We start from the raw sequence: 13,384 nt of genomic DNA on the forward strand, positions 1-13,384 counted from the left end.
GCAAACAATCTCTCACCAGGTACACCACAAAAAAATAGACTTACCGCTTCTGGTAACCATTTGTACCAGCCCTGTGTCATCATTCTTGGTCTCACACGGTACTTTTAGTTCTATAATTATGTGTATGCACCTGCTAGTCCTGTTCCAGTTCTCCTTCTCTAACCCAACATTCCATCCCCACTGTTCCCCAGGAGTGTTTGCTCCGCAGTATGGAAAAGAGATCAGGGTGCTGCAAAATGGTATCAATAAAAACTACACCACACAAGAAAATGAGCCTCCACATTGCACAACTGCATAGACCACCCATATTATCATCCACTGCAACATCCTGCGGACCAGCTTAATGAAATCCATTGATTTCCTTGGCGGGCCAAAAATTTTGGCGCCAGAGTTTGACATGCCTGCTGTAATGTATCACATTGTATAGGCATAGAGTAGGTTACTTTGCAATACATTCCGCCCCTCCCTCCCTGTATAGATTTCAGCCAAATGTGGAAGCAGTCACTTATTCTGTCTGTAATTCACTGTCCTGCTTTTGTAGGAGCCACTTTAGTTCCAGCAATTTATGGCCACCCCATACCTATTGTCCTTATGGCACTCTAAACCTTGACTCTTGACCTTAATATCTGGCCAGGTCCATGTTGGTGCAGGTACAGAATAGCAGGTTGCTGCACCGGCAGTTGACTGATGTGTTAACTGCCTATACGATGCCTAAGTACATTAATTTGCTGGAATCATGCACATTAACCATCCCTAGACCTACAGTGCCATCTGTTTCATTCTGGCACAGCTGCATCCATGTGTTTCATTATTGTAACTCGATCATGTGATCACAAGCCTGACCTGCAAGAAAGCCTACCGCAAAAAACAAGCCCTAATATGGCTCTGTAGATAAAAAAAAAATAAGCGTTATGGCGAGGAGGAAAAAATAAAATTGCAAAAATGAAAATTGGTCCAGTCTGTGCAGCTTTGAGTGTCATAAGTAGTATATATTCTGACTTTTTTTGCATTTTTCCTCCTGTTCTAGGAAAACCCTTTCTATATGTTACTGCTTGGAGGTTGGTCTTTCTTGCTATTTATCATCCAGCTGGTGTTGAGTAACATCCTGGGAATCTGCACAGAGCATTGCCAGTATCTACTAGGAATTGGTAGTATTTTATTACTCTTGAACCTGTGAACTTTCTTTATATGATTGTAAGAAAATCACTGTGTGTGCACATTTCTTATTGTGAGACAGTTATAATCAAGATAATTCCTGAAGGATCTTTTTTTCAAACCTTTAAATTCCTTTTATTCATTGCTTATAGTTAAAAGGGTTATCCGATTAAAACTTACTGGGGCCCTATCTACATGATAGGTGACAAGTAAGAGATTGCAGGTCTTTCTGGCAGCTCCATACATAGACCTGATGCAGAGAGCTGAGTACAGCACTTGGCTCTTTTCGGCGGATCCTTAGAGAAGGAATAGAGCCGCAGGTCACGTGCCAACCCGTGGCTGTATTCAAAACAAATGAGCCGAGGAGGGGGTACAAGGAGAAAATGTGAACTGGAGACAAATAAGCTTTAATCTGAGGACCCCTTTAAGATGCTTGACCTTAGCTTGTTAAGGGTACAAACACACATACACCGTATACGCAGCAGATTTGATGCTGTGTTCAGTTATTTAGATCTAATCTGCTGCGTATCACAGCAGTAAATACGCTGCATATACGGTGTGTGTGTTTGTACCCTTAAAGTGAATTTACCACTAGTACATCACTTTCTTTTTTATTACATGAATAGACTGGTGCTGCAGTTTGTTTGTTTTTTTATAATACTGTATACTGTATCTAAGTAAAGTAATGTAAGCCTGCACCTGTTTGTGCGACTTTTAAAAAAGTCGCAAATAATAGGGTGCTAATCCCGGATTATGCAAACTTTTTGGTGAATACTCGAAACAGACAGATAAAAAAAAAAGTTGCATCTAAAAAATATTCGCCCATCGAATACTGGTTCATAAAAAGAACTTAGACCAAAAATGGGTGATAAATCCAATAATTCACCTAGAAATAGGCGCAAAGCCCTTGCTACATTTTCCCCATTGTGTTTTTGCAGTGTTCAGCGAGCATATAAGTCTGAGGTAGGACAATGATGGATTCTATCACACAGACACAGACTATCATGGTAAAAAATGTGCACATCACAGTGTAAGGTTTTTGGTCTTTTTTTACTGGATTCTGGGTATGTAATGATGCCATTATGTCCTCTGTCAAGCAGCCCTGACACTTGTGCTAACCATTAGAGATGAGTGAATCTACAGTATTTACGAAGCAAAGTGATTTCTTAGTCTTGGCCTTCGGCTTATCAGCCAACTGCCTTTATACTCCGCCCTGGGTGCCTGGAAAAGCGGAATGCAGCCCTGGGAGTTTTTTGTTTTTGTTTTTTTTGTTTTTTTAAACCCTGCCATGTGTGAAACTAGGCTGAACCTTTAAATGTTCTTATCTTCAAAGTTTCTTCAACTTTTTTTTTTAACCTTTCCTTCTAAAATCAGTTTACTTTGCAATATAGTAGTAAAGGGTTGAAAGATAGGGTCAGTCGGGTGCCATTATTGTATTTTGATGGGAAGTACAGCATTGCATGCACCACTATTCAAATATGACCAGGTGCCTAACTTTTTTTTCCCACCCTTCAACAAAAGTCAACTTTGCTATGGCATGGGAATAAGTTTGGTTGATGGTTGCAATGCTGATACTTGTTCTCATGATCCCCAAACAGCTGCCTAAGGTACTTTTATATCATTTCATAATAAAAATCTGCTGTAGCTTTATTTATTCTTATTTATTTGTATATAGTGTGAAAGTTAGAGTGGGGTACACTTCTGACAGGGGTGCTTCTTTCTGCTGCCTGAAATAAGCAATGAAATGATGCTTCTTCCTTCTCTTAGTGTAGTGGTTAAATACCCAAGATCTGAGTTATTTCTGATCCCAGCAGGTGTAGCAAAATTTCAGCTGTAGTAAACCACTGAACCCACTTCATGCACGCTGTAAGTACACAAGGCATGATGTGAAGGGTTTAATACTGCCACACAATGCCAGACAGTGCTTGAAAATAAAACCATTTAAAAAATACACTCACCGGCCACTTTATTAGGTACACCATGCTAGTAACGGGTGGTCTTCTGCTGCTGTAGCCCATCTGCCTCAAAGTTGGAGGTACTGTGCGTTCAGAGATGCTCTTCTGCCTACCTTGGTTGTAACGGTTGGCTATTTGAGTCACTGTTGCCTTTCTGTCAGCTCGAACCAGTCTGCCCATTCTCCTCTGACCTCTGGCATCAACAAGGCATTTCCGCCCACAGAACTGCCGCTCACTGGATGTTTTTTCTTTTTCGGACCATTCTCTGTAAACCCTAGAGATGGTTGTGCGTGAAAATCCCAGTAGATCAGCAGTTTCTGAAATACTCATACCAGCCCTTCTGGCACCAACAACCATGCCACGTTCAAAGGCACTCAAATCACCTTTCTTCCCCATACTGATGCTCGGTTTGAACTGCAGGAGATTGTCTTGACCATGTCTACATGCCTAAATGCACTGAGTTGCCGCCATGTGATTGGTTGATTAGAAATTAAGTGGTAACCTGCAGTTGGACAGGTGTACCTAATAAAGTGGCCGGTGAGTGTACTACTGGGTAAATCAATACACTGGGGGAGATTAATCAAAATAATGTAGAATTGTCTTAGTTGCCCCTAGCAACCAATCAGATTCCACTTGTCATTCCTCACAGATTCTTTGAAAAATGACAGGTTTTGATTGGTTGGTTGCTAGGGGCAACTAAAACCATTCTACTTTACACCAGTTTGATAAATCTCCCCCACTGTGTATTTTTCTGCCATGAATCTACCACAAATTCACAGCAAAATCCATACATTGAGGCTGGCTTCACACTGCCTTAAAATCTTGTTATAAATATGCCAATTAAAACGCCATGGCATTTTTTATTAGTTTTTTGCAAGAAGACTAGCTGGAAGTTTATAATATGCCTTACACACATGGTGTTTTTATCTCCTTTCTGGTGTATTTGAGGCTCTGTAACATTTTTTCCTAAATGCAGCAGGCTGAGGCTGTGGTGTTTTTTCTCCTATAAACTTCAATGGGATTGTTCTGGTTGTCTCAAAAAGGCCATTGCTGTGTGTATGGTGTTTTTTATTTCTGTCGTTTTTGTCACCTTTTGTGGCCCAGCAGCTAGTTCATGTAAAAAAAAAAGTTCAGCACACAAAACCACCTAAACCACAAAAAAAGATCATTTACGTTTCTACCCCTTTTAATAGTATGGAGTTGCAAAACCACATCCAAACTGGCGTCAAGAGTGGTGCTGTTTCTGGAAAGTAAGCCATGTTTTTCGAAGCCAGCATTACCCTTTTAATAAATCTGGACCAAAGTCTACAGACATGTAACTAAAACTACCCAAGATATACCTTGTAGGATATGTGCACACTACAGAATCTGGGCGGATAAGTAGCTGCTTGCATTTCACCATGCCATACATTTCATTCTATGCACAGGTGGATTCCGGTGTCCGCCCAAAGAATGATCATTCTTAATGGCAAATAATTGCTGTTATTTCAAAACAACCACCATTGTTTTGAAATAAGGGCCGTTATTTGCCATTAAATGAAGACCATCCACTCAATTTCAACAGTGTGTGAACATAGCCTTTTTGTGTTTTCATTGAAAAATACTGAGCAGAAATACTGTGTGGGAACTGTCACAACCAAAAAAGAAAACAAATGCTGATTTTACGTAGCAAACAAATTATGTATCTTTATTGAATATACATTAAAACAATTTCCATAAAAAAGAGAGACAGACCAAACATTAAAAAGAACAGTGACTATCCTGGAGGTGTTTCTATAGTAACCAGATCACATGTGCTGGAATCCCTGACCAACAACAAATGTCACAGAACAGGGGGATATATTCCAAAAAATCATACAGTAGGACACTATAATAAATAATAAAGTGCAAGTGCATTCAATTCATAGAGTGAACCTACAGACAATTGATGAATCTCTTATCCACCCTTCATCTATTATTATTTCCCCATCAAATCTAGAGATCCAGCCAGTTAGATACCTTTTGCGGTGATATACAATGTGTATCCTCCAGGACGCCACCACTGGGAACTGTGCGGTATCCATGTTGCACAGTGTGTAAATAGCGCTGTAAAGAAATAACTTTGTTTAAGAGCTCACAGTTTTTCAAAATTGTGATTTAGTTTAAGAGCATTGCTTTGGTTTAAGAACTCCCTGTACTGGGTGGGAGGGGAGTGGAGGAGGGGCATGGTCTGCATAGCGGGGTCTACAGCACTGTACTCTGACCCAGGAAGTCTCCCGCACCTTCCAAATCATAGCAGATCCACTTCAGGCTGGGGCTTGTATCATGTGACCACACAGTCCTCTGACAGCAGCCCTGCTTCTCTATTCTAGCCTGTTGTACTACACTACTGCATTATGGGGATCTGCAGCTCCTTCCTGTATCTAGAAACTGCTTCTGTTTTTCAGGTTTATGCAGTTACTATATATTATACTCCACTTGCTATACTCTACAGCAGCGCTTCTCAAACTGTGAGACGAGTCTCACTGTTGAGGCGCAGCTCGCAGTCTGGTGAGGCGCAGGGTCCCTGTCTGTGCCCGACATCGGCACACCGCAGGGACTCCAGGATTTGTGACAAACGTTCCCTTTAAGCTGTGCGGCGCACGGCCGCTCAGCTGACAGGGAGGCCCCGTGCACTTCCTCCAACCACCCGCTCAGCGCCCCTCTTGTTGCAACCATTTATTTTTTAATCTGGTGCACTGAGGCTCCGTACGGCCACTTGTCCATCACCGCCGGGGCCGCGCTCTCCCTCTGGGTTCCGAGTAACGAACAGTCACAGTGATAGGAGCCAGAAGAGCGCCTGCAGCTGCAAGCAGAGGCAGATCCTGTTGGGACAGGACAGCACAGAACCTGGAGGGAGCGGGGATCAGTGGCGGACTGGTACTGTTGGTGCAGCAGTCGTGGAGCTCACGAGTTGCTTGCTTTCAGCTGCAGGCGCCTGTCCAGTTCCTATCCTCCTGTCACTGTGACTGTTCATCACTCTGAACCCAGGGGGAAAGCGCGGCGCCGGGGGTGATATACAGGTGGACCGGCAAATCACGAGCAGCAAGGCGGACCGTAAGGAGCCTCAGTGCACCAGACTAAAAAAAAAAAAAAATGGCTGCGCCAGGAGGGGGGCTGAGCGGGCGGCTGGAGGAAGTGCGCGGGGCCTCCCTGTCAGCTGAGCGGCCGCGCAGCTTAAAGGGAATGTTTCGTCTTCAAGCCAGTCTTGTGGTAAACAGGGGGCCGGGGGACGTCACATGTGGAAAACAGGGGGAAGCTTAGGGGACGTGTGTAGAAAACAAGGGGAGGGGAATGTGTGTGGAAAAAAGAGAGGGGGACATATGGAAAACGGGGAAGGCGACGTGTGTGGAAAATGGGGAGAGGGGGAGGGTCAGGTGGGGGAGTGAGTGTGTGTGTGTGTGTTTCAGGTGGGGTAACTTGTGTGTAGAGGGGTCAGGTTAATTGCAGGCAGGGGGGAATTAACTGGTGGATACAGCATTTGCATTATTACTATGTAGGGGGGCACAGCACTGAACATTATTACCATATGGGGGCACAGCAGGGGACAGTATTACTATATGGGGGCACAGCAGGGGGCATTATTACTATATGAAGGGCACAGCAGGGGGCATTATTACTATATGGAGGAACAGCAGGGGGCATTATTACTATATGGGGGCACAGCAGGGGGCATTATTACTATGTGGAGGAACAGCAGGGGCATTATTACTATATGGGGGCACAGCAGGGGGCATTATTACTATATGGGGGCACAGCAGGGGGCATTACTATATGGGGGCACAGCAGGGGGCATTATTACTATATGGGGGCACAGCAGGGGGCATTATTACTATATGTAGGGGCACAGCAGGGGACATTATTACTATATGGGGACATAGCAGCGGGCATTATTATTGTATGAGGGTCATAGTCGGGGCATTATTACTATATGGGGATCTTACGCACAGGGAGCAACCCACATACCTAATCTGGGTTTTTTAACTGTTTGCGGGGCACTACAGGGGAATTAACAATTTGTAGGTCACTATTGGGGTTATTAACTGTTTGTGAGGCACTAGTGGGGGAATTTACTATTTGTAAGGCACTATTGAAGGTATTAACTTCTATATGGGAGCTATTATGGGAACACTGCACATCACTCTGACAGTGTCAGAAATGCCAAATGTACAAAAATGGGGTAAGGAGGGGAAAGGGAGCTAGGAAGTGGAGGTTAAGAGTAGAATCATGCTAGCGTGTGTGTAACCTGCCAGGTGGTTTATGGAGAAAGAAATACTGCACTGTGGGGCTGGTATACAGGTGGAGCAGTATGTGGTGATGGGTTACTGCAGGTGGAGCAGTATGTATTTTCTGCATTGTGCTGGTGGTTTACTAAAGATGAATCAACATTTATTTCTGCACTTTGGTGTTGTTTTGACGCTGCTCTGGGATACTATGTGCACTACATGGCGGTATCTGGCGCTTCATAGTTGTATATGTTTGTTGGTGAGGTCTGAGCATCAACATGGATTGCCTGGTGAGGCCAGAGAACAAAAAGTTTGAGAAGCACTGCTCTACAGTAACTTATAATAACACATATTCAGCTGCTTTTAAATGTTTGTTTTATTTGTTTTACCTGTTATTCAGAATAATAAATCATTACTTTTGGGGTGTGGAACCAATTGTCTGCATTTCAATGATTTCTTATGGGAAAATTTTGCTTTGGTTTAAGAGTGGATTTGGATTACAAGCACGGTCCCGGAATAAATTATGCTCGTAATCCAAGGCACCACTGTATTATGATCACCTACTATTTATTGATGTATTTTATAATGTCTATAGAATATGTATGTGGTAGTCACTGCTGTATTACTTGTACTCAGGTATGTGCTCTATTTGACTTTTTGCTGCCCATGCACTCTATCATATATGTAATGTATGCAGTTAGTTAGCAGATTTTATAGACCAATATACGATTAGTAAGGAATTTCATTGCATAAGTATTTGCGTGTCTTACACTTTAATCTTGTATACAGTATAGTACATAAAAACAGATTTGTGAGCAGGCAGCCAATCCATTCATGACAGGCACATACTTAATAACCTGAGCCATAAATGCTTATTGTTGAGGGTGTGCTGACTTGGATAAGGTTGGTAATATAAAGCGCACCTTACCCTGCAATAACTATGTTTACTTAAGAGCTGGGTACTTTGTTCCATTCTCCAGTCACATTTCGATCTGATCTGTTCATTGTCTTTATGGACTTTCACCAAGAATATTTAGAATGCCGTGATCAATGTGTCATGTAAAATAAGCTTCGAATAACTATAGAAAAGCCTTTACTGATCTGACAGCCAATGTAAATGTGGTGAGCTCGGGGGGGGTCTGCAGAGGGTGTTGTAGTGCAGGCTAGCTGGGTGTTGTGGTACTAGTGTCACAGCTAAGTCACAGACAGAGTGGTGCACTAGCAGTTATCCGGTCCCAAAAACACTTTTATCAAATCTGTTATGGCTGTTGCACAGTATGTAGGCGAAGGACATCTATCACACAGTTTCTTGGAATAGCTGGAATTTTACTGAACAGTTCTTCAGAGACCATGCAATAGAAAATATAGTTCCCTGATCACAAGGTGCAGATGACTCAGTTGCCTGAGTGTTATTGGTCTGGTCACATTGCCCCAAGATCGACTTTTGCTGGTTGCAGGTAAAATGAAGTCTTGGATTTAGAGGAATTTGATTAGGAAAGGCTACACTTGACTTAGAGGTGACTTGAAAGAGAGAAATGGGCAACTACAGTACTACTGCTGGTAAGGCCCTGCACAGTTTGGCTGTGTATTGATAGATTGATAGAGAAAATGGTACTCAAAGGGAACTCTGCTGCTGCTGCTGTCCCACAATACCCGTAAGGATGTGTGCAGGAGCACAGTCATCAACATCGATCTGTACTATCTGTTTCCAGAGGTCTAAAGGAAAAAGGTAGAGACGGGGCCCAGCCTTGGACAAAGATAACGGGTGGACCTTGAAGCACCCATTCCTGGAAAGACTTAGGCCACCATTTTTATGCTACAGAGAAGGTTTCTCATTGGTGGAGAGAGGCTTGAGGTAACTTGGACTCTGACTGGCACAGAGAGGGTGACACCTGATGCTCAGTGATAGGTTTAGGAGAGGGTGACCAAACTCAAAACCACCAGATGGAACAGCACCGGCTAGTGTAAAAGGGAAATTTATGAAGTGGTGCATGTCTCACCGAACAGGACGCCTCCGTCCAGACACAATCCAAAAAAGCTGTTTAGAAGACAGAACTTCAAGTGAAAACCATGATTCGCATCTTCCTATGCAACATTTCAGCTGGTTATCAGCCTTTTTCAAGCTGAGGACCAACCTACTTTTTCTACATGTGGATATTCATCTATTTTCTGTCCCAGAAGGAGCACCCCATCCACTTTATGGGTGCATTCACACGTACAGGATCTGCAGCAGATTTGAAGCTGCAGATTCAAAGCAAATCAATTCAGGGCCATCAAATCTGCTGCAGATCCTGTACGTGTGAACGCACCCTATAGATAAACTCTGGATTTTATGGCTGTAAAAGTAGAGACTACATTTTTCATTGGTAGTGCCAATTTCGTTGTCTTGCTAGTGACTAACAATCAGCAGCTGTGTTACTGGGATCGGGACACAGCACATAGCACAGATATAAAGTTCTGGCTGTTAGAAGATTGGTTTTAAAATCGGTGGGTAGGTACAGAATGCAGTGGGTGGTGTTGGTGGGGGGGGAGCTCTTTAACATATTACAGCCTAGTGTGTGAGTGACTGCAAGTATCTCCTTGTTTCCATAGACCAGGATGTTTGTCCTTGTAATGACCTGCACAGAGAAACCTGCAGCTTGCATTATTGCCCCATCCTGGAGGTGGCCATACACATAGAATAGTTCTGGGCTGAAAACTTAGGGCCATGCATCACCACAAGGGGGTGCTGATCAGCGTGATTAGTGCTCATTGGCAGAACCTTTACAAAGCTCAACTAATCAGTGTATTGTTTGTGTGACCTTCACCATAGTCTGCCCCATATTCCCATTTACACTGGAAGATTTTGGCCTGACTAGCAATGATTTAAGGGTTCACACAGAGAATGAGATCAGCTGATGAAATTTCTCATTCATCAGCTGATCTCTGGCCCTTTTACACAGTTTCAGCAGTGAGCTTTCTTACCTGTCAATGATTGTCTCATGTAAAGGAGCCTTATTTGGCATACAACTACCTGTCCTGATCACCCCCATACACACAAGCACTAAGCTAGCTGTGCATTCATATGTTATTTTGGTGGTTGCTTATCACCCCCCAAAACAAGGAACAGAAAGTGAAAACTCACCTTGTCTGATCCTTACTCCCCCCCCCCCCCCCCCAAATTTATTTGGCCAAGTGTTCCTCAAACAATTATCTTGTGGACAAGAGAGAGGGGGTGGGGTAGGACGAGTTTTAACTTTTTAATCCTTTTGGTTCTGAGGGAAATAAGCTGCCACCGAAGGAACACATGAATGCTTGAGCTTAACAGTTACCTTCTGTAGCTGCAACATAAAATATTTTTAACATAGAATATATTGAAAAATCCAAGCACCTAGTTTCCAGTATGATGTCACTTACTTATCCTAGGTGTTTGCCTGCACAGCAGCACACCCATCCAACCAGTGTGCAGAAAACTAAAACTTGGCTGAATTGCAGTATCTGTGCAGTACCTGGATGGCCTGATGCTTTGCTGACAACAATTTAGAAGGAGCCTAATTCTTGATATCCAATGTGCCATGACCCATAAAGCTATTCCTAGCATCTCAATTATCTGTAACCACATGTGATAGAATGCAACCACCACAAAACAGCTGCAGGTCACTGTGGCTACAATAATTGACTATATTGCAGGCTGAAACCTACCTAGATCCCTGACCCATGTAAAAATATACAATAAGTTTTATATATATTTATATTCGGTATTTATTGGAAAGAATGTTATTATACATATCAACTCCTGAACCTTTTCCTGCAACTTTTCTTATTTTTTTTTAAATGTTTTGATTCATTTATTCTGATATTACTATGGCTGTATCCATGTTTTCTAGGCAGTAATTAGGCTGCATCTGCCTTCTCCGGGCAGTGGGATTTAAATAAAGATTGTTTGGGTTCATGCAAACCCCATCTTTGGGCAAGTTTGCTCATCTCTAGTGTTTATCTAATCAGTTTATCAACTGTGGTGTCCCACCATGGGTGTTTCGTGTTTCTTACACTTGTCGCAAAAGCTTTTTCTCTAGGTTAAGTGGTGATGGAGATATTCTATAATTTCACCGCAAGATGTCAGTATTTTATCTGTAAGCTCTTATGTATTGCACAGCTGAAGCCAACAAAGGTTTACTATTTTCTATGTATTATGTCCTTTTTTTGTACAATGGAGATGCTCTTTTTTTCTGACCTATCGCTTTTTTTCTTTTCCTTTGCACACATTCATTTCCACCACTCACAGGTTTTCTTACATATCCCTGTGGGAAGTAGTCACTTGGTGGGAGGAGGTGTAGCTTCAGTCTTTTCCAGATTCTCGTAGGGAAAGGACACAGAGCAGACGTCCCTGCTGTAGCCAAGCCAGGGCCTGGCTCTGCCAGAACCCTTGTCTGGGACAAGTTCAGTCTGGATAGTGTGTTCAGTGAGTCAAGTCTAAGACCCGTGTTTGCAGAAGCAACCAAAGATACTCAGTTCCTCCAGTCTATCTATTATATCTATTTTGCAGTGCTAGAGACTACAAAAGGGAGAAAGTTGGGGATAATCCTAGCCCACACTATGAACCAGTCTAAAAGGTGCAGGGCAGTATTCTTCTACACAAGTGGAACTAGCCTGGATAGAACAAAGCTAGCAGAAGGTTTACGTATTCTATCTTGCAGTGGAAGTAAAACCGGGAAGGCTAAGACACTTTACCCAGGTAACCAAGGCTGGGGCTTGGATCACCCTATTAGGACGAGTACCTCGACACTGTAGGGCAGAAGGTGGTCAGACTATAGTCTAAACATGGGTACAAGTATCTCTCTCACTCTCAAGTATCACTCCTAAGTTTCAGCAGAGCACAAGTACTACATTCGGTTTGGACTCCCTTGACAAGCTCCTCTCCTCTATGCTGCTTTATTTTGCTCTAAACTATAAGCACCACTACAACTACCTCTACTCTACTGTACTCTTTCAAGCATCTACTCAGCACAAACCAAGTTGAAGCACTAAAGTCTGTATAAGGATTATATATTTGCTGCCAAAGTGTTCTGTATTCTCAAGAGACTGCACAGTAAAGCTGTTTTATTTTTTTTTATCACCGGGACTCAGTCATCCTTCCCTACGCACCAGCACCTATACACATTAGCCGTACACCTTGGGTTAATTTCCCCCTTTCTGTGGGTAGCAGTACCAATAGTTCGGGTGGGTCAAATGCTACTCAGGACTACCGTGACAACAGCCCAAGAGACCCATCACAGCCCGGCAGGTTACCGACCATTTGAGGAACAGTACAGACTGGCCACACTAAAAGCAGGTACCAACATCACACCTTTGTGCTGGACTAGCACTGGCGTCACGACAATACCATCACTGGCCAAGTACTACCAACGAACACCACAAAACTGTCTAATATATCTATAGTATCTATATCTATCATGTGTGTAAAAAGTATGATCTCTCTCATAGCTATCTGTCAGATATATTTACCTACAGTATGTAGCTACATTTATCTGTTATCTAGGCCTATCTATCTACTGTATGTATCCCCCTCTCTCATAGCTATCTGTAAAATAAATTTACCTACAGTATGTATCTATCACATCTCTCTAGCTTTCTCATCTGTCTGATCTATCTATAGCATCTATCTTTTTATCTATCTATAATGTATCTACAAATTATCTATGCTCTCTCTCTCTCTGTCTCATAGCTATCTGTCAATATATTTACCCACAGTATGTATCTACATCTATCATCTAGTCCTATCTGTCTGTCTATCTATAGTATCTATCTAATCTGTACATGTAGCAGATCTATATACTTTCAGATCTTTTTTTTTTTTTTGTATCAGCACAGACTGTATATACAGAATCTAATAAAGAATAAAAAAAATTCAGCTTTAATGAGTGTTAGGAGCCACCCTGCCCATTCAGCTTCTTCTGTTTGCAGTGTTGCACTCTCTCAGGCAGGGGGTGATCCAATGTTAGCTACTTAAGGAAGTAGGTGTGGTGACTAAAGGGCTGTGCTCAGCTGTAA

The sequence above is a fragment of the Dendropsophus ebraccatus genome, chromosome 5, assembly GCF_027789765.1.
Source record: "Dendropsophus ebraccatus isolate aDenEbr1 chromosome 5, aDenEbr1.pat, whole genome shotgun sequence".
Classification (NCBI taxonomy): domain Eukaryota; kingdom Metazoa; phylum Chordata; class Amphibia; order Anura; family Hylidae; genus Dendropsophus; species Dendropsophus ebraccatus.